The 26,078-nt window shown below is 39.6% G+C and overlaps 1 protein-coding gene across 5 annotated transcripts in view; it reads left to right on the top strand.

Moving 5' to 3' along the window:
- Positions 1-26,078, top strand: part of CDC42SE2 (CDC42 small effector 2) — a 185,533-nt gene that overhangs the window by 25,792 nt on the left and 133,663 nt on the right. For 2 of the 5 annotated variants that reach the window (XM_078153061.1, XM_020973973.2), the window contains exon 1: positions 14,550-14,764. The exons of 1 other annotated variant lie outside the window; for it this stretch is intronic. The gene's annotated coding sequence lies outside the window, so the exon portion shown is untranslated. Of the gene's footprint in view, positions 1-14,531; positions 14,765-26,078 lie in introns of those variants that run through there. 2 more of the 5 variants (XM_078153062.1, XM_020973974.2) reach the window with 2 other exon arrangements.

Here is a 26,078-nt window from a genome sequence, read left to right as displayed (position 1 = left end):
TGTATTTATCATACATCGTTTCTTATCGCACAGTAATATTGCATTACATTCATGTATCACAATATGTTTAGCCCTTCCCCAATTGATGGGCATCGACTTTGGAGTATATGGAGACTTTCCTCTTATCAGTGGCTTCCTTAGGGAAGAAGGCCCAGTAATGGAGTCTATGGTTCAAAAGGTATAGATGTTTTAGTCACATTATTTGCATATTCCAAATTGCTTTCCAAAATGGTTATACCATTTCATAACTCTGCCAACAATATATCATATGCCTATCATTCTACAACCCTTAAAACATTGAATGTTGCCATTTTTCTCATTTTTGTCAGTTTTCAGGGTTTGCTGTTACATAAGATAAAATAGCTAACTTTGGTTACTTAAAACTGAAGAGCTGCACAGACAGCAATATATTGACGAGAAGAAAGGGGAAGTGGTCAAATGAGAAAAAAAAATCTTTGAATTAAATTCCTCTGATAAGGATTTGATATCCATCATATATAAACAAAATTACACACATAATATACATACAGATGCATGTGTCTCTCTGTGTATACATACACATATGACAAATATGTATTCTTCAGTAGATAAATGGTCAAAGGATATGATTGAAAAATTCTCAAAAGAACTGCAAAGTATTAATATCCTCATGAAAGAATGCTCCAAAGTATTAATAATGAAAGAAATGCAAATCAAAACAATCCTGTGAAGGTTTCACAGCAAACCCTGCACTAAAATTAAGAAGGGTTAGGAAAGGTTTTCAGTAAAAGATAGGATTTTAGTTGGGACTCAAAGGAAGTCAGGGAAGTAGTTGGAGCAGAGGAGGGAGAACTTTCCAGGCCTGGGGGACAGCTAGAGAAAATGTCCAGAGCCCAGAGGTGAAATGGCTTGTATATGAAACAGCTAGGAGGCCAGTCTCACTGGGATCAAGAAGTTGAGTTATATGTTGGGAAGTAAAGTGTAAGAAGACCGAAAAGGTAAGAGAGTGTTAAGTTTTGATGGGCTTTGCATGCCAAAAACAGCATTTTGTATTTGATTCTGGAGGCAATAGAGAGCCACTGGTGTTTACTGGGGGGGGGAGGTGAGGATGGAAGTGGTGGGCAACTGAACTGTGCTTTAGGAAAATCACTCTAGTGGTTGAATGGAGGATGGATTAGAATGGGGAGAGACCTGAGACAGGCGGATCCACCAGCAGGCTATTATGATAATCCATATGTAAGGTGATGAGGGCCTGCACTGTAGGAGTGGCAATGTCAGAGGAAAGAAAGGGACTATTTAAGAGATGTTGCAAAAGTGAATTTGACAGGACTTAGCTATAGATTAGATATGGGGCTGGGGGGTTGGGAAGGTGTTTGAGAGAAATGAGTCCAGGATGACTCCTAGGTTGTAAATCTGAGGGACTCAGAGATTTGTCTTGCCCTCTACAGTAGTGGGGAAAGTGAGAGTACGGGAGGATTTAGGGAGAAAGATAACGAATTCTGTTTTGGATATATTAAGTATAAGATGTCTACTGGATGTCCACTACACAAAGTCTGAAAGGCAGTTGGAGATGTGAGATTAAAGGTCAGCACAGAGTTTGGGGCAAGATAGGTAGATTCGAGAATCATCAGCTTAGGAGAGGCAAAGCCAAGATGGCAGAGTAAGGGAGCATTCTAAATCAGCCTTCTTAATGTTCCCCCTAAAATAAAATACATTTTAAAATAATGTGTCAAATCGAATTCTTAAGTGCCATAACCAAAAAGAGATCAGGGTAAGACATTTTTCCAGCCCAGGACAACTTAGGAAGTCAGAAGGAGAGGTCTGTGGCACTAGAGTGAGCCCTGGCCTAGAGAACAGCATGGGAGTGACACCAGCTGTGGACCTGGAAGGCAGCTCAGTGTCAGCATCAGCAGCAACTGTATACTGAGAGTACTAATTGCCCAGACGTAAGGGGATTCAACATCTGATCATAAAGAGACTATAGGGAACCCCTATGCTATCACTGGGCAGAGGACTGGGCATCATTTGGCAGCTCCACTGCCTGTAACCCATTTCTGGGTTGTAGTTCCAGGACAGAGGAGCACTTGCTGTCAGTGGCAAGGAACCATGGGTCCCAGTTTGAGGTAGCAGTTCCACAGAGAGGAATTATGGTCACCAAAAAGCAGGGACTCTACCTGGGTAAAGACCAGAGTACAGACCAGGAAAGCAGCGACCACCTTGGAAACATTGAACACTTACAGACTCATTGAAAAGTAGGGTCCAAAAGCTCAAAGCTTGGGATAGTGACCCCTTCCCTTCAAGGGTGACCAGAACCCAATTCTAACAAAATTCCAAAGTCAAGAAATAGGCTGGAAAAATGAGCAAACAACAACAAAAAACAACAACAAAGCCTCAAAGGAAAATGAAGATTGGACATAAGGCCAATGAGGATTCCTAGAAGAGCTAAGAAAGTTTTTTTTTTTAAAAGAGCAAAAATGATTTTTAAAAATCAAGAGCAATAGAGGAAAAATTGGGGAAAGAAATGAGAGCAATGCAAGAAAATTATGAAAACAACAGCTTGGTAAAAGAGGCACAAAAAATACTGAAGAAAATAATTCCTTAAAAATTAGTATTGGGCAAGTGGGAGTTGATGACTCCATAAGACATAAACAATAAAAACAAACTCAAAAGAATTAAAAATAGAAATGTGAAATAATTCATCTGAAAAACACCTGATCTGGAAAATAGACTGAGGAGAGATAATTTAAGAATTACTGGAATGTCATGATCAAAACAGGAGTCTAGACATCATATTTCATATATTAAAGAAATTATAAAGGAAACTGTCCAGATAACAGAACCACAGGGCAAAATAGAAATTGAAAGAATCCATCAGTCACCTCCTGAAAGAGATCCAGAAATGAAAATGCCCAGGAATATCATAGCCAAATTCCAGAGCTCACAGATCAAGGAGAAAGTTCTGCAAGCAGCCAGAAAGAAACAATTCAATTATCATGGAGCCACAGTCAGGATCACACAAGATTTAGTAGCTGCCACATTAAAGGAGAAGAGGGTTTGTAATATATTTCAGAAGGCAAAGGAACTAGGATTATAACCAAAAATAACCTACCCAGAAAAACTGAGTATAACCCTACAGGGGGAAAAATGGATATTTCATGAAATAGAGGGATTCCAAATATTCATGAATAGAAAAATTTAACATTCAACCATAAGACTCAAGGGAGGCATAAAGATGTAAAAATGGATGAGATATCATTAGGAACTTAGTAAGATTAAATGGCTTACATTTTTGAATGAGAAGATAACTATAACCCTCAAGAACTTTATCATCATTGAGGCAGTTAGAAGGCGTCTACTTAGAAGGCATGTGTGTGGGTGTTTTATGTTGGGATGATCTTACAGGAAAAATGGAAGACCAAAAAAGAAGGATGTACTGGGAGAAGGGGGAAGAGAGAGGAAGAATGGGAAAATTATCTCACATAAAAAGGCACACAAAGAAGAGTTATTACAACGGAGGGACAAATGGGAGGAACAGGCAACACTTGAATCTCACTCTTAACTGAAGTGGTTCAAAGAGGGAAGAGTATACATACACGCTTATTTGGGTATAAATATCTATCTTTCTCAACAGGGAAATAGGGGAAAAGGCTAAGAGGCAGGTGAGGGTAATGGGAAGATATATTAAGGGAAACAGTGTTCAGAAGCAAAACAGACTTGAGGAGTGACAGGGATAAATAAAAAAAGGGGGGGGGGAATGAGAGGACCAGGAAAGGAGATCAGTTCTGCAACTATGACTATGGGAAGAATTTGAACAAAAAAGGCATAGAAATGATTAAAGACATAAAATGGATGGTTTTGATTATATAACAATTTAAAACTCCACAAATAAAGTCAATACAGGAAAAATTACAAGGAAAACAATTAACTTGGAGAAAATAACTACAAGTAATTTTCCCTGATAAAGGTAAGAAGCTTTTTCTGTTACCCTTCAGACTAATACTTTCCCTCTGTGATCATTTCCAATTTATCTGGTATATATTTTGTTTGTATACAAGTGTTTCTATATATGTTGCCGTTAGACTGTATGAGAGCAGGAGCTATTTTTTTTTCTTTATTTGAATCTCCAGGGCTTAGCACAGTTTGGCACATATTTAATAAATGCTTGTTGATGGTTAACATGGAAATGTGTTTTGCATGACTTCACATGTGTAATTGATATCATATTGCTTGATTTCTCAAGGGGTAGGGGAGGGAGGGAGAATTTGGGACTCAAAATTTTTAAAAATGAATGTTAAAAATATTTAATATAATTGGGAAATATTTAACAGAATAAAATCTATGAAAGTTAAAAAAATAAATGCTTGTTGATTCTCTAAAGGTCTGAACTATAATTTCATTAAAGTGGGAGCTTCCAGTGAGAAACTTCTACCAATGCAAGTTGGCATCTTATTCACAACTTACTGACTTAGAGAGTTGCCCGTGGGCATTTAAAAGTTAAGTGACTTGCCTAGGGTTACTTTGTCAAAAGCAAACTTTAAACGTAGTCTTTCCTTTCTCTAAGGCCAGCTATCTACTATGCCTTGCAGCTTCTCTAAAGTCTGGTATCTAAAATGGGCTGTATGTATCTATATGCACATATATGTGTGTATACATATACATATATGGAACTGATTCAAATATATGAGAACAACAGCCATTCTCCAATGGATGATCTGGAGAGAGAAATTTGGAATCATACTCAAAATGTAACTCAACTGCATTCTATTTGTTTCAGCAATACTACTACTAGGCATATAAACTAGTCAGTTGGTAAACATTTATTAAGCACCCACTATGTGCCAAGCACTTTACTAAGTGCTTGGGATATAAAGAAAGGCAAAAGACAGTCCCTGCCTGCAAGGAGCTTGCAATCTAATGGGACAGACAACAAGCAAACAGACATGCACAAACAAGCTATGTACAAGATAAGCAGGAAGCAATTAAAAGGGAAGGAACTAGAATTAAGAGGGATTGGAAAAGGCTTCTTGAAAAAGATGGAATTTTAGTTGAGATTTTAGTGAAGTCAAGAGGCAGATATGAGGAAGGAGAGCATATTAGGCATGAGGAACACCCTGTGAAAATTCCTGGAGCTGAGAGAGGTAATGTCTTATTTATAAAACAGCATCAATTAATGGAACAGAGGCCAGCGTCACAGGATTGAAGAGTATGTGGTAGGGAATACAGTATAAGAAGACTGGAAAGGTAGGGAGAAAGAGGTTTTGAAGTGCTTTGAACACCAAACAAAGGAATTTTTATTTGATCCTGGAGGTGATGGAGAGCCACTGGAGTTTATTGAGTAGGGGTGATATTGTCAGACCTTTGCTTTAGGCAAATCACTTTGGTGGCTGAATGGAGGATAGATTGGAGTGGGGAGGGATTTGATGCAGGCAGACCTACCAACAAACTATGGCAATAGTCCAGGCATGAGGTGAAGATGGTCTGCACCAAAGTGGTGGTAGTATTAGAGGAGAAAAGGGGGTGTACTTAAGAGATGTTGCAAAGGTGAAATCAGTAGGCTTTGGCAACAAGTTGGGTATGGGGGTGAGAGTTGTAGGGAGTCAAGGATAATGCCTAGGTTATAAGCATGAGGGACTGTGAGGATAGTGATGCCATAGCCAATAACAGGGAAATTTGGAAAGGGGGAAGGTATATGGGAAGGGATAATGAGTTCACTTTTGGATATGTTGAGATTAAGATGTCTAGTGGACATCAAGTTCAAGATTTCTAAAAGGCAGTTGGAGACATGAGACTGAAAGTTAGCAGAGATGTTAGGGCTCAATAGTTAGATTTAAGAATCATCAGTATAGAAATCATAATTGAATCCATGAGAGCTGATGAGATCACTAAGCAACATAGTATAGAGGGAAGATAGAAGAAGGCTGAGGACAGAGTCCTGTGGGACACCTCTGGTTAGTTGGCATGACTTGAATGAGGATCATGCAAAGGAGACTAAGAAGGAACAGTCAGATAGGTAGGAGAACCAGGAGAGAGTGGTGGCATGAAATGGAAAGCTCATGGCCTGATTTCACCTTACCTCTCCTTTTTTGGGAGGCTAGTGCAGCAGGAGGTGGTCACAATTTGTGAACAGATAATTCGAAGAGAAGAAACTCAAGCTGAATCATATGAACCAAGCACACAACCATAGAAAAAAAAGCTTCAAATGTTTTAATATTGTTGATGGACCTGCTAGTGAGAGAGAGAGAGAGAGAGAGATATGTATAATGTGTGTGTGTGTACACACACACACACACACACACACACACACACACACACACACACACACACACACACGATGCAGTGGGTAATCTTGGCCTACCTAAATTAAGGTCTTTCCCAGGTTTCAGTTTTTCTGAGGCTAAGCCCATTCAATGACTAAAGGCTAGTTAAGAGTTGAGACAAAAGGTGGCTTAATTTACCATCACAAAGATATCAGTCTGGGAAGGGGAGATCTTCAAAGTTTATGGCCAGAACAGAACACAGTTGCTATTTACACTCATTCTAAGTCATCAAAGCTTAAATAATGAGCCATAGAGGCTTGGGTTGGGGCTATTATTGACCCTTTAATGAAAGCCAGAATGATGTAGGTTTTAAAGTGGAATCAAGTAGCTCTATTTAAAACAAAATGGGCTTTTAAAAACCTGTCTTTTCAGAGCTTTATTTCACAAAATCAAAAAGGAAAACCACAGAGGACAAAAAAACAATTGTTCCAGCTTTTTTGGAGAAAAAAAAACCAAAAATTGTTCTTTATTTTTTAAATAAAGCTAATAGAATTTAAACTGCTAGCTAATAGGATTTAAAAGGAGGAAAATTAAATTGTCAAGATTAAATTGTGGAAAAGGTGAGTTCAATACAAGAAAGAGGAAATAAAGGAAATCATTAGAAATTATTTTGCCCAATTACATGCCTACAAAGCTGAAAACAGATTAAATGTACGCATATGGCAGCTAGATGGTATAGTGGATAGAGCACTGGACTTGGAATCAGGAAGACTCGTTCATGAGTTCAGATTCTGCTTAAGACACCAGCTGTGTGACCCTGGGAAAGTCACTTAACCCTGTTTGCATCAGTTCCTCACGTGTGGGGTATGAAGACCCTTACCAACAAATCGAAAACTCAGAGATATTAGCAAAAAGAATAGTTCGTTTATTGGCTTTCTCGAGAAAGGGCTCCCTCAGAGCACCCAAAAGATGGCGCCGACTGAAGAGAGTGGAAGTGTGTTCAGCTCAGCAGATTATATAGATCCTAACCGCAAGCCCCCCCACCCCTACTGGCTCTTCTTCCCATTAGCTGGGCTTAGGAGCTCACAGTCTAAGTGAGGAAACTTCTCCCCAGCACCAAGGACAAAAAGAGCACGAAACAGGGAATGGTTTGCTTCAACAATTAGGGAGGGGGCCTAAGAAGGGATAGAATCCAGGTGAACAGGATGTGGCTCTGTCACCTAATCTACTCGTGACACTCTGCTTTCTCAGAGAGGCAGCTTCCAAGAAAAGTAGGGAGGGGTCAGCTACACTGAGGGGGCTTCACTATTTCAGCATTCCATTCACTCATCTGTAAAATGAGCTACAGAAGGACATAGCAAACCACTCCAGTATTTTTGTTATAACCTTGTCTTTGGCTGAAAAGACAAGGGTTGAATTCATTTCAGGCAGTACCTGCATTGCTTTTTTTGGGTCCCAGCACCCCTAAACCTCAACATTACCTGTCAGATCTATGTGGAGGGGAAGAATTCATGACCAAACAAGATAGAGATGTAGAATAAATAATTTTGATCATTAATTTGAAAATCTTTTGTACAAACAAAACCAATGCAACCAAGATTAGAAGGAAAGCAGAAAGCTGGGAAACAATCTTTACAGCAAGTATCTCTGATAAAGACTTCATTCCTCAAATATATAGAGAACTTAGTCAAATTTATGAGAATACAAGCCATTCCCCAACTGATAAATGGTCAAAGAATACAAATAGGCAGTTTTCAGATGAAGAAATCAAATATATCTATAGAAGTAGAGGAAAAATTGGGAAGAGAAATGAGAGTGATTCAAGAGAATCATGAAAAATGAGTCAACAGCTTGGTAAAGGAGACCCAAAAAAGTAGTTTAGGAAATAAAACACCTTAAAAAAATAGACTAGACCAAAAGTCAAAAGAAGTCCAAAAAGCCAATGAACAGAAGAATGCCTTCAAAAGCAGAATTGGCCAAATGGAAAAGGAGTTACAAAAGCTCACTGAAGAAAATAATTCCTTAAAAATTAGACTGGAGCAAATGGAAGCTAATGATTCTATGAGAAATCAAGAAATTATAAAACCCAAAAGAATGAAAAAATTGAAGAAAGTGTGAACTATCTCATGGAAAAACAACTGACCTGGAAAATAAATCCAGGAGAGAGAACTTCAAAATTACTGGACTATCTGAAAGCCATGATCAAAAAAAAAGAACCTAGACATCATCTTTCAAGAAATTATCAAGGAAGACTGCCCTGATATTCTAGAACCAGAGGGTAAAATAGCAATGGAAAGGATCCACTGATCACCTTCTGAAAGAGATCCCAAAGGAAAACTCCCAGAAATATTATAGCCAAATTTCAGAGTTCCCAGCTCAAGGAGAAAATATTGCAAACAGCCAGAAAGAAACAATTCAAGTATTGTGGAAACACAATCAAGATAACACAAGATTTAGTAGCTTCTACATTAAGGGATCAGAGGGTTTAGAATATGATATTCCAGAGTTCAAAGGAGCTAGGATTAAAACCAAGAATCACCTACCCAAGCAAAATTGAGTGTAATCCATGAAGGGGAAAATTGTCATTCAATAATGTAGAGGAATCGAATGCATTCTTGAGAAAAAATGAGAGCTAAATAGAAAAACTGACTTTCAAATATAAGACTCAAGGGAAGCATGAAAAGGTAAACAGGAAAGAGAAATCATAAGGGACTTATTAAAGTTGAACTGTTTACATTCCTACATGGAAAGATGACATATTTGTAACTCATGAGACCTTTCTTATTATTGGGGTAATTGGAGGGAATATATGTAGATAGAGGACACAGGGTGAGTTGAATACAAAGGGATGATATCTAAAAAATAAAATTAAGGGGTTAAAGAAGAATGTACCGGACAAAGGAGAAAGGGAGAAGTAGAATGGGGTAAATTATCTCACATAAAAGAGGCAAGAAAAAGCTTTTGCAGTGGAAGGGAAGAAGGGGGAGGTGAGAGGGAATGAGTTAGCCTTACTCTCATCAGATTTGGCTTAAGGAGGGAATAACATATACACTATATTGGGTATGGAAATCTATCTTACCCTACAGGAAATTAAGTGGGAAGGGGATAAGATGGGGATAGGGTAGAAAGGAAGGCAGTTTGGGGGAATGGGTAAGCAGAATGCATGCTGTCCTGGGGTGAGGGGAAGGTAGAGATGGGGAGAAAATTTGAAAGTCAAAATCTTGTAGTAGCGAATGTTAAAAACTAAAAATGAATAAAATTTTATAAAAAGAATAAAAGGTAAAGAACATCAAGAGAATCAATTTAAAAAAGGAAGGAAGGTGGATTAGCGGTAGCAGGTCTCAAACTGTATTATAAATCAGTTATCATCAAAACAATCTGATACTGACTAAGAAACAGAGTGATGGATCAGTGGAATAGATTAGGTACACAAGAAATAACAGTAAATGACCATAATACTTTAGTGTTTGATAAACCCAAAGATCCAAGCTTTTGGGACAATAACTCACTATTTGACAAAAACTGTTGGGAAAACTAGAAAGCAGTATGGCAGAAACTAGGAACAAACCAACATCTCATACCAAATACCAAGATACAGTCAAAATGGGTACATGATTTAGACACAAAGTGTGATACTGTAAGCAGATTAGGGGAACATAGAATAGTATACCTATCAGATCTGTGGATAAGAGAAGAATTTAGGACCAAACAAGATAAAGAGAGAATTATGAAGTGTAAAGCATATAATTATGATTATATTAAATTAAAAAGGTTTTGCACAAACAAAATTAGAAGGAAAGCAGAAAACCAGGGAAAAAATTTTATAGCAAGTATCTCTGATAAAGGCCTCATTTCCCAAATATATAGAGAACTGAATAAAATTACTAATACAAGTCATTGCCCAATTGACAAATGGTCAAAGGCTATGAACAGGTAATTTTCAGGCAAAGAAATCAAAGCTATCTAGAACTGTATTTCAAAAATGCTCTAACTCATTATTGATTAGAGAAAAGCAAATTAAAACAACTCTGAGGTATACCTCATACCTATCAGATTGGCTAATATGACAGAAATGGAAAAGATAAATGTTGGAGGGGACGTGGTTAAACTGGGATACTAATGGATTGTTAGTGGAGTTGTGAAATTGATCCAACCATTCTGGAGAACAATTTGTAACTTTGCCCAAAGGGCTATGAAACTGTGCATACCCTTTGATCAAGCAATACTACTACTACTAGGTCTGTTTCCCAAGGAGATAAAAAAAGGAGAGGGAGAGGACCTATTTGTACAAAAACATTTATTTTGTGGTGGCTAAGACTTGGAAATTAAGGGGATGTCCGTCAGTTGAGGAATGGCTGAATTAGTTGTGGTAGATGATTGTGATGGAATGTTATTATACTATAAGAAATGACAAGCAGGCTGATTTCAGAAAAACTTGGAAAGACTTACATGAACTGATGCAGAGTTAAAGAACAGAAGCAGAACAGTATACACAGTAACAGTAATATTGTATGATGAAGAATTGTGAGCATCTTAGGTATTCTCAGCAATACAGTCAAACAAGACAATCCGAAAGGACTAATGATGAGGTATGCTATTGCCTCCAGAGAAAGAACTGATATTGTTTGAATACCAACTGAAGCATGCTATTTTTCATTTTCTTTCATTCTTTTTGTCTTACTTGAGTTTTGTACAAAATGACTAATATGGAAATATTTATGATTGCACATGTATAAACTATATTCTGATCACCATGTAAGGGAGGAATAAGGGGTGGGATGGAGGGATAGAATTTGGAACTCAAAACTTTTTATTTTTTTTTAAATTATATGTAAAGATAGTGTTAATGTCTAGAGACTTAGGGGAGCTGGGACCCCAAAATCACAAGACACAGGTCCTGCCCAAATGAAATTGACCCAAGCCTTTCAGCCAAAGATAAGGTTTATTAAAGATCTGCCATATTGTCCAGACTCTTAAGGAATCTGAACATTTATGAGCTATTGGATAGATTATAAAAATCTGAGTCCTTGGCTAGACTTTTAAAGAATCTGATCCCCTTAATAGAGACAAGATGGATCTTATACACAGAAAGACTGTGGCAGGAATATAGGGAGGATCTTGATGGAAGTGGGTAGGCTGGGGTTAACAGAAAGCCAGGGACCTGGATCAAGTGGCCAAGGGAGAATGGACCCTAGATAGGATTAAGGGTGGGAGGTGGCCTGGGGCCATAGGAAGGTAAGACAATGGAGGGCTTGGCTAGATTAAGAGTAACAGAATTGGGTGATAGAGCATAGGTGATAATGAAAGGGGGGGGGAAGAAACTAGACTATCTTGATCAAGTGGGAGAATTCTAGTCAGTCCTTTGGCAACTGGGACCCAAATTCTTTTTGGGGTGAGGGGCAAAGGTCTCGGCTTGGATCTGTACCCTGTTAATAGTTTTCAACATTCATTTTTTTTTATAGGATGAGTTCCAAATTTTTCTCTTTCCCCTCTCCCCAAGATAGCAACCTGAAATACGTCATACATGTACAATCATGATAAACATATTTCCACATTAGTCATGTTGTGAAAGAAGAATCAGAATAAAAGGGCAAAACCATGAGAAAGAAAAAAAAAAGAAAGAAATGAAAATAGTATGCTTCAATCTGCATTCTGACTCCATAGTTCTTTCTCTGGATGTGGATAGCATTTTCCATCAGGAGTCTTTTGGAATTGTCTTAGATCATGATATTTCTGAGAAGAGTTAAATGTATTATAGTTGACCATCAAATAATATTGCTGTTATTGTGTACAATGTTCTCCTGGTTCTGCTCACTTCACCCAGCATCAGTTCAAGTGAGTCCAGGATTTTCTGAAATTTCCCTGCTCATCCTTTCTTATAAAACAAAAGTATTCCATTACATTCATACACCACAACTTGCTCAGCCATTCCCCAACTGATGGGCAAACCCTCAATTTTCAATTCTTTGCTACCACTAAAAGAACTGCTATAAAGGTTTTTGTACATGTGGGTCTTTTTTGAATTTCTATGATCTTTTTGGGATACAGACCTAGAAGTGGTATTGTTGGATCAAAGGATATATAGTTTTATAGCCCTTTGGGCATAATGGGACTCAAAACTTTAAAGAATATATTTTAAAAATTGTTTTAACATGTAATTGTGGAAAAATAAAATGTTAAAAAAATAGACTGCTGGTTGGTCTTCCTAGCCCCAGTCTCTCCTCACTTAAGTCCATCTGAAGAGGTCTGGGGGTTTTGGGGTGCTGGGACCCCAAGATCACGGTACCGGGCCCTGCCTGGAAGAATTCAACTCAAATCTTCAGCCAGAGGAAAAGTTTATTAGTGATAAAACACTTAGGGCCAGGTGATCCCACAAGGATGAGCGGGCATGAAAGATTCTCAGCCCCAAATGAGGCCAGGGTTGATCTTATATACTTTAGGTGACCAGGGAAGGGTCTGGGAAAAGGGTCTGGGTGAGAATTCCCAGAGATTGGAATGTCTAAGAGATTGAACAGACAATGGGAATAGATAATGAAGGAACTGAAAGGTATCTGAATGAGATTAAAAGGCAGGCTAAGGCTTTCAAAGGGAGATGAGGGGCTGGGGCCTGTAGACCGAAGGGGAGCCAGATTCCCTTTAGGGCAAGGGGCAAAGACCTTGGCTTGGGCCACACCCCATCACATCCTCCATTCATTCATCAAAGTGATCTTCTTAAAATACAGGTCTGACTATGTCATCCTATTCCATAGACTACCTATTACCTCCAGGAACAAATATAAAATCTTTGGCTTTTAAAGCCCTTCACAATTTGGCCCTTTCTTACCTTTCCAGTCTTCTTACACCTTACTCTGTGATCCAGTGGCATTAGACTCCCTCAAGACACTCCACCTCTCAACTCTACAAATTTTCTCTGGCTTTCCCCCAAGCCTGGAATTCTCTTCCTGCTCCCCTCAATCTCCTGAGTTCCCTAGCTACCTTCAAGACCCTTTTGCAAGAAGCCTTTCAGCCCCTTCCCTCAGAGATCTCCAGTTTATCCTGTTTGTGCATTGTTTGCAAAATGTCTCCTTGGGACTGTGAGCACCTTGAGGGCAGGGACTGCTTTTGCATTTCTTTGTTATTTCCTACATTTAGCCCACTTCCTGGTGCTTAATAGAAGCTCACTGACTTGACCACAAGTATGCTAGTGCTTCTTTGAACGCAAACTTCTTGGGGGAGGGGGACAGAAATGATTTCATTTTTGTCTTTTAATTCCTTTCAACTTGCACAGACCCTGGAACATAGTAGTCACTAACTAAATGCCTGTTGAATGATCTATGGAATGAGAGGGTTGAACGAAGCAACATGTATAATAAAAACAGCACTAGATTTGAAATCAGTGGACCCAGGCCCGACTGCCCTGGGCCAGATGTGCAACTGGCAGTTTGATTCGTCCAATTTGATCCAGTTTAAAGGAAACCTTAATATGTAACATTTAGAAAGGGAGGTGGCCAGGTTGCACTGCAGGCCCCAGGTCTGAAGTTCGGCTCGCTGAGTTGCTGAGTTGAGGAATTCCTCCTCCCCCCTGCAGCCCTACTTCTCGCTCGCTCTCAGACTGGGCGCCAGAGGGGGCCCTCGGGCCCGGCCTGCCTTTTCGGGTTCCTCTCCCAGGAGTGGTCAGGAGTGTGGCGGCTGTTTGAAAGTGCGGCAGAAGCAGAACCGGAGGGCAGCCGCGAGCCGTGTGCATGGCCGACGAGGCAGCAGCCACAGCTAGCAGGATGAAGGACGGCCTTTCTAGCCTTCGCCCCTCCCCTGTATCCCACCTGGTCAGTGACCCGAGAGGCCAGGCGCGGAGCGCAAAGGGGGCAGCCGCGGCAGCCTCAGCAACAAGCAGAGTCGGGGGCTCTTCACTGCTTCCCTCTCAGCCGTGCAGCACAGCTTCAGAGTCGCCATCTTCACCTCCTTTGCAACTTGCCTCGTTCGAGTCCCTTCCCCCTCCCTCTTTTACGAATTTCCTTTTTCCCATCTGCGATCTTCGCTCACTTCCAGCATTTTAGTAAGCACTCCTCATTGCAGGAAGGTAGAAGGGGGTGGGAGTGAGGAGAAGTGAGAGAGGTGAATGGCAGCCCTCGCCGCACGCCCTGTGGGAGGCTGAGAACCCGGCAGCTGCGGCCGCCCGCGGAACCCGGAGCGCGCCGGAGTGGGGCGAAGGGGAGGGTGTGGGAGGTGACTGGCGGGGTGGGGGTCCAGCGTGTGTGTCGTGTGGGTGTGGGTGTGCAGGGAAGGGGAGGGGGTGCGGCGCAGCGGCAGCATTAGCATTATTCCGGGTTCCTCCTTCTGGGGGAGAGATCCTCTATTATCACCATTCTCCCTCCGAGCCCTAGGGAGGGGACTGCGGAAGGGAGGAGACTAGGAAGGGGGTGGGGGACTTCGGAGCGAGGGGGCAGTGCTGAGAGCACCGGAGAAACAGCAGAAGAGAAGCAGCCGCTAACCGGGAGAGAGAGGGAAGAAAGGAGGCGATCAGACAAAGGAGAACACCCGCTATAAAACTGGTGAGTGGATGGAGGTAGTGGGGCGAGGGAAGGCGAGGAAGGCGAGGCATCCGTGTCCTAGCGGTGCGCCACTTGGTCTCGTCTGCTCCCACATTCCCACCTCCACTTCTCTCCTTTTCACTATTCGTTTCTGCCCTCTCCACCCCCTCCCCCCCTTTTTATGAGTTAGTTGGGAGAGGTCACTTCCCAGAAAGCCTAGCCTCTAGCCCTAGTTTCTGCTGCAGTAGCAACCCGTCCCTGGCTGCTTGCACATCCTCAGCTGCAAGGAGACATAGCAACAGGGGGACTGAGACGGAGCTGGGCTGAGCTAGTTACCTCTTCCTCCACCCCCACCCCCCAAAAGAGAAAAACAGACAAACCGCCACCAACAGCGAAACCAAGTCCGACTGGAGCCTTCTTGTTCTGCTTCTCTGTGACTCCGCCACCGTAGCCTTCACCTCTAACACCATGACGGTCCAGAGCAGAGCGGTGCTAGAGGCGAGCGTGAAGCTCCATTTTCGTTCCTGGGCACATTTTTCTATTCATTTTTAGACGTTTGATTCTCTTCCTCTGCCTCTCCGGCTTTTACTTTAAATGATTTAGTTCAAAATGCTTTAAAACTTCTGTGCAGAACTAGAGATGATTCAAACTGACATGTGGCATTCAATGAAAATTAAGACAATTCCCTTTAACTTTTTAGACGCTCGAAAGTCAGCTTCACTAGCAATGTAAGTGTGGAATCAGAGACTAATCAGATTTCACATTCCTGTAGATTAAAGAGGTGTCATGAGTCCTGCAAACTGAAATTGGCAGGACATCTTTAGATTTTATTTTTGTGGAAGAGGTAATGGTTTCTTGTATAGGAATTGGATGTTAGCTGAGAGGCAGAGGTTACCACAGCCTTCCCCAGATATTCAGAACCATAATGGAACTAATATTTGAACAACTAGGTTTTTTCTCATAGTTACTTAACAGGAGGTTTTTTTTCATCTGAAGCACAAGTGGCTTCTTGTTCCTTTTTTTCACATCTGCAGTGTATAGGAAAACATTTAAAAATTACTCATGAGTTGCAGTGGGTGAAGGAAGTGCTGTGACCCTTGACAGTCATCATTTTATAGCAGTTAAAAGTAAATGTTTTGTAAAGGCGACTACACAGTTAGCAACTTTTTTTTTATTGTAGTTGGTTAGAAATGAGATCAGTACACTCTGTAAAGGAGCATAAACTCTAACAGGTTGTCTAATAAAAGTGCCTACTGAGTTCAAGGACAAATGGATGTTTCTATAGGTATGTTTTGCTGGTTATTGGGTGTGGTAGCTACTTTATAAGGTAGCAACGATAGCTGAAAAGAAGCTAGAGTGCTGACTTCACATGTATGAAACATTCTGGTTTATTTTTAGCTGTTACTTTAATAAGCATTTACGTTGGGGAAGTGTTAAGTGTGACATGGAATTTATAAGTGAAACTCAAATGTTCAAGATCAAGGCTTTTATATATGAAGGCAGAGAGGCAAAACCTAAGCCTATCTGAATTAAAATGAAGTCGTGCGTATACCCCCCCCCCACACACACACAGACACTGCCCTCTGTCCCTCACACCGTTGACCAGGGAAGACTTGATATTTGGTGTTGAATATATGAATGTTTGGTGTTGCACCTAGCATGAATGAAGACAACCAAGATGTAGGCAAATAGATAGAACCTTAATTGCTGAATTTTAATATGTAAGTCCCCACCTTAGGTCAAGTCTAGGCAAGTCTACAAGCATTTAAGTATATTCTTTATGTTGGGCATCCTGCTAAGTCTTGGTAATACAAAGAAAAACAAAAAATAGTCCTTGCCCTCAAGGAACTCAAATTCTAATAAGGGAGACACTGTCATCTGCAAAAACTGTTTAAGAACGAGGGCAAAGTGGAGTTAATCTCCAAGGGAAAACACTAGTATTGAAAAAGCCTGGGAAAAGCCTCTTGAAAAAGCTGGGATTTGAGCTGAGACTTGAAGGAAGCCAGGGAAGATGTGGTCAGAAGGTGAGAAGGGAGAACATTCTGGGCATGGGGGGGCAGCCAGTGAAAAATGCATGGAATCAAGAGATGGAGTGTCATGTGTGAGGAACTGACTTCAAGGAGGCCAGTATTGCTGGATATGTGGATGCAAGTCAAGTGCCATAGTAACATCTGGTGTTTCTTAAATAATTGCTTCCTTGCCCCTCTCTAACTGAATGCGTTTGAGACTAAAGAAGAGATTTAATTTCTGGTCTTTGAAAGTGGGAAATAAAAATAAATACCAAACTTATTTTGCCATTACACACATCAATAGTATTAGAAATAAAATATTTATTTTCTTTATGAAGCAAAAAGTAAGGTGAATTTGTAAAAATCTTATCTTAAGATTAAAGTTTTTGGCTAAAATTGATGTTATATGACAAAACTATATACCACTTTTTCTCTTTTGTTATATATGATTCACATATATTAAAACCCTTGGTGCTTTATCTAAATGGGGAGGGATCCTAGACTTAGAATTTGTGGGAATAATATAGTGATTTGAGGTTTACATATTATCTTATTTGAGCTGCACTACAACTCTGGGTGGTAGATGCTATTATTATCCCCATTTTACAGATGTGGAAACTGAGGTTGAGAAGTAAGTAACTGAGGCAGCGTTGGAACTCAGGTATTCTTGACTCCAAATCCATTGCATTCTGTACTGTATCACCTAGATGCTCTAAAGAATGAAGAGGAAGAGGGGCAGCTAGGTGGTGCAGTGGATGGAGCACTGGCCCTGGAGTCAGGAGGACCTAACTTCAAATTCAGCCTCAAGACACTTGACACTTACTGAGTGACCATGGGCAAGTCGCTTAACCCTACTGCCTAGCCAAAAAAAAAAAAAGACCTGAAGAATGGAGAAGAAACACACTTTGTGATCTTTTATTCCAATCTTCAGATTTTACTGATAAGAAAACTGAGACCCAAAGAATTTTGTATGACTTTTCCTAAGGTCACACAGCCGAGGTGGCAGAGCTTGAACTAGAGTCTAGTATTAAATGTTCCAGTATGTGTGTGTGTGTGTGTGTGTGTGTGTGTGTGTGTGTGTGTGTATCTACATATATGATAAAGTCTGTATGATACAGACTACATGTACATATAGAGAAGTCATAATTTTAGGGGAAAATGAATTGATTTGGAGTCAGAGGATATAGGTTCAAGTTCTGGCTCTATTAGTTGTACTATCTTGGGTAAGTGAATGTGGTTAAGAGAATAAGCATAGCACCTACTATGTACCTGGCACTGTGCTAAGTGCTTTTACAAATATTATGTCATTTGATCATTTAACTTCCTTAGGCCTCAGTTTCTTCATTTGTGAAATTGGAATAATAATAGCATCTACCACACAGGGTTGTAGTGAGGATCAAATGAGATTATATTATTTTCACCAATTCTAAATCTAGAGTCTCTTCCCACTTAGGTATACATCAGGAGTTTTAACATAAGTGAACCAGAAATCTCTTCCAGATCAAACTTTATGATCCTTCCCTGTGGGTCCTTCCAGCTCCAAGTTTGTGATGCTTCTGTGTCTAAATCCTGTGATCTTAAAATTACAGATGTATGTTACACCTAAAAGTATACTTGAATGATTTACATGTGAATAAGTTACTTGGACAAGGGGTAGGAGGGGCGGGGAAGTGAGGCTGTTAACCACATACAGACATATTTTAAAGCTTTTTTTTTTTGGTCCTGATCTGTTATTTTATCTGTATAGGAAACACTGGTGGGGAACTTTTTTCACTCTTGCAGATAGGTAGTTACTCTGTAATTGAGTTGCTTTGGGGAACTGAGAGTTTAAGTGACTTACGCAGTTGAATGTGTCAGAGGCAGTATGTGAACCCAGGCCTTCCTGACTCTAAGGCGGGGTCCACCTCATCCCACTACCTCTGGCTTTAATATTTCCTTGCGTCAGTTTAAAAATATTTCTTTACATTTTGTGATGAGGAAGAGGGATAACTGTAGTATTCTTAATTTTCCTTTGAGAAAGAAGTGAGAAGCTATTTAATACAATATGTTTATTCAAGAGCTTCTTGCTTTTGGCCTTGTTTTTGATTTTGCAAAAACAGCATTTTCTATTTACAAAAATTCCTCCAAGAGAAACTGGATTCCTTTGCTCTATTTGCCCAACATGGAGTACCTTTTCAAGAAATAATCATTCTAACTTTTCATCTGTCTGCTACAAATTTTGAATAGTGCTGAAAATGTAAGAGTCATTAGGTATAATTTACTACCTACGTCCAGACTTTGTTGCCAATAATATAAGAACCTATTGTAAGAGTAGTTTAAAATAAATATGGAAGAGATTTGTGCCATTGCACTGACTAATCCTTGAGGAAAGACTATATTTTCTTTTTTGTTGTGCTATATTATCTAAATTCTCCATATATTAGCTGGTATTTTTTAGGAACCTGATGATGTCCTATCGTTCTATACCTCTGTGCTTTCAGTTATCTTTAGAAGGTCAAATTGATATGCAATGGCATATCAAACAGTAATGACTGTTCATAAAATGTCCTGAAAGTCAGTAGTATTTTTTTACAGTTGAGATTTTTATGTGGATGTACTTTTTTTCAAGGCAATTGGGGTTAAGTGACTTGCCCAGGGTCACACAGCTAGTGTCAAGTGTTTGGTCTGAGGCTGGATTTGAACTCAGGTCCTCCTGATTTGAGGGCCGGTGCTGTATCCACTGTGCAACCTAGTTGCCCCTGGATATACTCTTAATACCTAATTTTTAACAGAACTTGCAAAAGACAGAATTCTTTACTGATGTTCATCCATACCCATACTTTCATCAAAGAATATCATATTTCCACACAAAAATGCTTCAGTCTGAGTTTGCCATAGCTTTGTGACTCTGGGCAAACCATTTAATGCCTGAATTTCCTCATCTGTAAAATGAGGATGTTACAGTTCAGGAAGGTCACTCTGATCTTCTAATCTTTGATTGGCTATAGGATTGATAGGATTATAGGGTCATAGATCTAAAACTGGAAGGGACCTTAGTGATTATTTAGCCAAATTTCCTCATCTTGGAGAGGAGGAAATTGAGGCCAGTAAAGATGAAGTGACTTGCCTAAGCTCATGCAAGTTCGTAAACTGTAGAGCTGGGGTTCAGGTCCCACTATTCCAAGGGTAACATTTTTCCCATAGCAGCAAATCTTTTTATTTTTATTTTTTTGTATATGTATGTATACATTAATTTATTTTTAGTTTTCAACATTTACTTCCACAAGATTTTGAGTTCCAAATTTTCACCCCATCTCGCCCCCCCACACCAAGATGGCATGCATTCTGAATACCCCTTCCCCTAGTCTGCCCTCCCTTTTATCTCTCCCCCCTTCTCTTATCCCCTTCCCCTTCTATTTTCCTGTAGGGCAGGATAAATTTCTGTACCCAGTTTTCTGTATTACTTCCCAGTTGCATGTGAAAACTTTTTTTTAAACGTGTGATTTTAAAACTTTGGGTTCCAAATTTTCTCCCTTCCTCCTTCTTCACCCACCCTCATTTTAAAGGTAAGCAATTCAATATAGGTTATACATGCATAGCAGCAAATCTTCAACCAGTTTAGACATATTTTATAGAAAACTCGGAAACTCAGGGCACATGTAAGTATTTATTTCGTAAAGCCTTCTTGGTGGCATAGCAATGATGGTGATGATGATCACTGGCATGGTGAAAAGAGTGCTGAAGTAGAAACTGGTGGAGAATGATCCCAGGGCCTTGTCTTCACCCTCTTCCCACGTCCTACCCCTAGCCAGTTCTAGTGAGGAGACAGACATCCAGGATGTCATAGCCCAAATCCAGAGCCTCTGCGTCAAAGAAATACTTTAAGCAGTCAGAAAGAAAGAGTTTGAATATCAAAGAACCACAGTTAAGACAGCATAAAACTAAGCTACAAGTCCTTTTAGGAGAGGCAATCTTGTGAGACAGTATTCTAAAAGATAAAATATAAAGGTTTACAACCAGGAATAATTTATCTTGCAAAAAATTAATAAACATTTAAACATACTTTTTTTTAAATATAAATTTATTTATTTTTAGTTTTCAATATTCATTTCCACAAGTTTTTGAGTTCCAAATTTCTCGCCCCTCCCCCCACCCCAAGATGGCATGCATTCTGAATACCCCTTCCCCTAGTCTGCCCTCCCTTCTGTCTCTCCCCCTCCCTTCTCTTATCCCCTTCCCCTTCTATTTTCCTGTAGAGCAGGATAGACTTCTGTACCCCATTTCCTGTATTTCTTATTTCCCAGTTGCATGTGAAAACTTTTTTTTAAAACATGTGTTTTTAAAACTTTGAGTTCCAAATTTTCTCCCTTCCTCCCTCCCCACCCACCCTCATTGAAAAGGCAAGCAACTCAATATAGGTTGTACATGTGCAGTTATGCAAAACACTTCCTTAGTAGACATGTTGTGAAAAACTAACTCTATTTCCCTTAATCCTATCCTGCCCTCCCATTTATTCTATTCTTTCTTTTGACCCTGTCCCTCCTCAGAAGTATTTGCTTCTGATTACCCTCTTTCCCAATCTGCCCTCCTCTCTATCACCCCCTGCTCTCTTGTCCCCTTCTCCCCTATTTTCCTGTAGGGTAAGACAGATTTCCATACCCAATTGAATGTGTATGTTATTCTCTCCTTAAGCCAAATCCTATGAGAATAAGATTCCCTCATTCCCTCTCACCTTCCCCTGTTTCCCCTCCACTGTGAGAGACTTTTTTTTTTGTGAGATAATTTACCCCATTCTACCTCTCCCTTTCTTCTCCAAGTATCATCCTCTCTCATCCCTTAATTTTATTCTCCAGATATGACCCCTTAATCTTCAACTCACCCTGTGCCCTCTATCTATCTATATATACATACATACAATTTTTTTCCTTCAACTACCCTAATACTGACAAAGTTCTCATGAGTTACAAATATCATCTTTCCATGCAGGAATGTAAACAGTTCAATCTTAATAAGTCTCTTATGATTTCTCTTTCCTGTTTACCTCTTCATGTTCCACTGGAGTCCTGTATTTGAAAGTCAAATTTTCTGTTTAGCTCTGGTCTTTTCATCAGGAATGCTTGAAAGTCCTCTATTTCACTGAATGACCATTTTTTCCCCTGAAGGATTATACTCAGTTTTGCTGGGTAGGTGATTCTTGGTTGTAATCCTATCTCCTTTGCCCTCCAGAATATTATATTCCATGCCCTGCAGTCCTTTAACGTAGAAGCTGCTAAATCTTGTGTTATCCTGATTGTGTTTCCACAGTACTTGAATTGTTTCCTTCTGGCAGCTTGTAATATTTTCTCCTTGACCTGGGAACTCTGGAATTTGGCTACAATATTCCTAGGAGTTTTCCTTTGGGGATCTCTTTCAGGAGGAGATCTGTGGATTCTTTCAGTTTCTATTTTGCCCTCTGGTTTCAATATATCAGGGCAGTTTTCCTTGATAATTTCTTGAAAGATGATGTCTAGGCTCTTTTTTTGATCATGGCTTTCAGATAGTCCAATAATTTTTAAATTCTCTCTCCTGGATCTATTTTCCAGGTCAGTTGTTTTTCCAATGAGATATTTCACATTGTTTTCTAATTTTTCATTCTTTTGGATTTGTTTTACAGTGTCTTGATTTCTCATAAAGTCACTGTCTTCCAATTGCTCTATTCTAATTTTTAAGGAAGTATTTTCTTCAGTAATCTTTTGGACTTCCTTTTCCATTTGGCCAATTTTTCTTTTTAGGGCATTTTTCTCCTCATTGGCTTTTTGGACCTCTTTTGCCATTTGGGTTAGGCTATTTTTTAAGATGTTATTTTCTTCAGTATTTTTTTGGGTCTCCTTTAGCAAGCTGTTGACTTGTTTTTCATGATTTTCTTGCATCACTCTCATTTCTCTTCCCAGTTTTTCCTCTACTTCCCTTACTTGCTTCTCAAAATCCCTTTTGAGCTCTTCCAAGGCCTGGGACTGATTCATATTTTCTTGGAGGCTTTGGATGTAGGAGCTTTTTTGTTGTCTTCTTCTGGTTGTATATTTTGATCTTCTTTTTCACCAAAGTAAGATAATATAGTCTGACTCTTTTTGCTGCTTGCTCATGATCCCAGCCAATTACTTGAGTTTTAAACTCTTTGTTAAGGTAAGAGTCTGCTTCCAATGTGGAGATGTACTGTCCCAAGCTTCAGGGGTTTGTATAGCTGTTTTCAGAGATACTTGTAGGGACCTGTAAATTTTCAGTTCTTCCAAGGTGGTATGATAAGGGGCGAGGTGTTTACTCCTTTCCTGGCCTGTGACCACAAGTATTCCTTTCTGTCCTGTAACTGTGAGGAGGGGTTCCTCTCCACAGCCACTACATGCTCCACCATGCCAGGCTCCTCCTCACCCCAGCACTGCTGCCCAGAACCGTGACCCAGATCTACACACGGGCAAAGCAAGAGATTCCTGCCTCAGCACTGGCAAAGAGATCCCTGCAGTCCCTCTCTGATCAGCCACTGGATTCCCCCTCAGTCTGTGGGCCAGAAGCTCGGGAAGCAGCTGCCTCCCCCCCCCGCCACGCTCTTGGGGAATGGAGCTGAAACCCCGCCTTCCTCTCTGACCACGGACAGAAACAGACTTTCTCACTGACCTTCTAAGTTGTCTTTGGCATTTGTGGATTGAGGAGTCTGGAAACCTCCATAGCTGCCTGAGATTCAGTCCTCTGAGGCCTGTTCCAGGTTTGCTGCGGCCTGCACGCCCACGCTGCGCTGTGCTCCCAACCCGGCATGATACACCTTTCTGATCAATCATCCAGGTTGTCTTGGGCTGGAAATTTGTTTCACTCTGTCTTTTTGTGGGTTCTGCTGCTTCAGAATTTGTTTAGAGCCATTTTTTATGAGTATTTGGAGGGGTTTGGGGGAGAACTCAAGCAAGTCACTGCTTTCACTCCGCCATCTAGAATAGAGGACTTTGAAACATTACTGCTCAAAAGATTGGAGCTGAATAGGGAAACTTTGAAATTTGAGTATAGAAGTTAAAACTAGACAGCAAAATTCCTGTGAGCCATTGGAAAAGGCTAAATGTTAAGTGATTTTAGTCTAATGCCTCCAGAATCCCATTTTCTCCAAAGGTGACAGATGGAATTAAGTAGCATACTAAAATAGGAACTGGATGTGATTAAGTTTTGTTTTATTGGCTTTAAGAGAGGAAAGAAAAAAGGAGGGGAAAGGAGATGTACTAGAGGAGAGGTGAGAAAGAAAGGGGAGGAACTTACTATTTCACATAATTGAAGTGTACAAGAAGTGTGTACAAACATGGAAGAAGGTATCACCATCCTTCCAGTCTTCCAGTTTTATATCCTCAGCATTATCCTGGACTTTTTACTCTCCCTTATCCCACATAGCCACAAAGTCATAAATCTTGTGGATTCTAATTTCAAAATAGCTCTCCTATCTGACCCTTTCTCTTTTCTCACACAGCTACCACTTTAGTGTAGGCCTCAGATTATTGAAAAAGCCTTCTAATTGGTGTCACTACTTCATAGCGCTCTCTATTTTATACCCTTCTCACAATGATAAGCTCCTTAAGCACAGATCTGCCCATGCAGCTCCCCTACTCAATCAATTCCAGTGACTCCCTATTACTTATAATATTAAATATAAAATCCTCTGTTTAGATTTTAAAGCTTTTCACAAATCTGGCTTCAGATCATTTTCTGCTCCCTATCAATCCTCCCCCTGCCCACTTTTATGATACAGCCAAAATGGCCTCCCATCAACTCCTTATGCACAATCCTGCATCCCCTTCTTTGCATCATTTCACTTCTCTCCTTGCTTCCATCTCACTTTTCTTTCAAGATGCACCATATTTTACATTAAACCTTATCTCATCCTTTAAGTTCTAGTATTCTGTCTCCCAAACTTTTTTCTAGGTAAATACTTTGTATTTATTTGCTTTATCATCATTATCATCATCATCACCATCATCCTCATTATTATTCAGTATATACTCATTAGACTTTTAGGGCCATGTGAATGGGTATTTTTTCATTCATTATATTTATACCCCAAGTTTCTGGCATAGTTCCTAGTACATAGTAGGGGCTTAATAAATTCTTGTTGATTGAGTGACTGAATCATAATTATGAATGTAAATGGAATGAACTACCCACAAAATGGATTAGAAAGTCAGCTCTAACCATGTATTGCTTATTTAAAACCCACATTCACACAGTTAAAAATGAGATGAAGGGAAATTTATTATGCTTTGGGCAAACTTTAAAAAGCAGGGGTAATTTTTATGATCTTAGGCAGGATAACAGTAAAAGTAGATAGAGTTAAAAAGATAAGTAGAGAATCTGTTACGCTTAAAGACATCATAAGTAATGAAATAGTATCACTAAAGATATTTATATGAAGGAGAATAGAATCTAAATATTTAAAGGAAAAATTATTTGAAATTATAGGGGAAAATAGCAAATTTGTAATAATTGGGGACATCAGTGTATCCTTCTCAGACCTAGGCAAATCTAATGAAAAATAGATAAGAAAGAAGATAAGCTCTTGAACAGGATTTTTAAAAAGTTAGATATGATACATCTTTGGCAGTTACCAAATGGGAATTAAAAAGATAAACATATTGCTCAGCTATGCATGGTACCTCTAAAAAAATCCCTTTGTTGTGGGGTATAACCTCATTAACATATGCTGAAAAGCAGAAATATGAAAACATCCTTTACTGACCACAACAAAATAAAATTATAATAAAACAGATGTGGCATAGTGCATTGGGCCCTAGTCTGAGTTAAAATTCTGGTCCACTTTCTGGTTGGGTGATCCTTGGTATTCAGCTTCGGTTTTCTCATCTACAAAATGAAGGGGTTGGACTCAATAGTCTTTAAGTTCCCTTCTAGCTGTAAATTTGTGATAATCAGAAAGAAAGTAGTCAGACTTAGTGACTAAATTATTTAGTCTAAAATTTTTATTTTATTTTAAAATTATTTACTCTAAAATCAGTAGAACAAAGATAAAATCATCAAAAATAATGTATAATTTAATCAAAGAAAATGATAATGAAAATGTATTAGTAATAGTAGTTAGCATTTATGCAGTTCGTTAAGGTTTAGGAGTACATTAACTCATCCTGTGAGTTGACTGCTATTATAATCCCCATTTTGAAAACAGGGAAACTGAGATAGAGAGGTTAAGTGACTTGCTCAGCATCACAATCTAATGTGACAGATGCTTCTCAGAAGCAGTATTTCAACTCAGTCTTTCTTACACCAAATCCTGTGTTATAACTGTTGTGCCACCTAGCTGCCTTTTAAAAACTATTTTGAATTCAGCCAGA

The sequence above is a fragment of the Phascolarctos cinereus genome, unplaced genomic scaffold, assembly GCF_003287225.1.
Source record: "Phascolarctos cinereus isolate Bilbo 61053 unplaced genomic scaffold, phaCin_HiC Scaffold_4;HRSCAF=312, whole genome shotgun sequence".
Classification (NCBI taxonomy): domain Eukaryota; kingdom Metazoa; phylum Chordata; class Mammalia; order Diprotodontia; family Phascolarctidae; genus Phascolarctos; species Phascolarctos cinereus.
The sequence above is the reverse complement of the archived record's forward strand: the minus strand, read 5'-3'. Positions and strand labels throughout refer to the sequence as shown.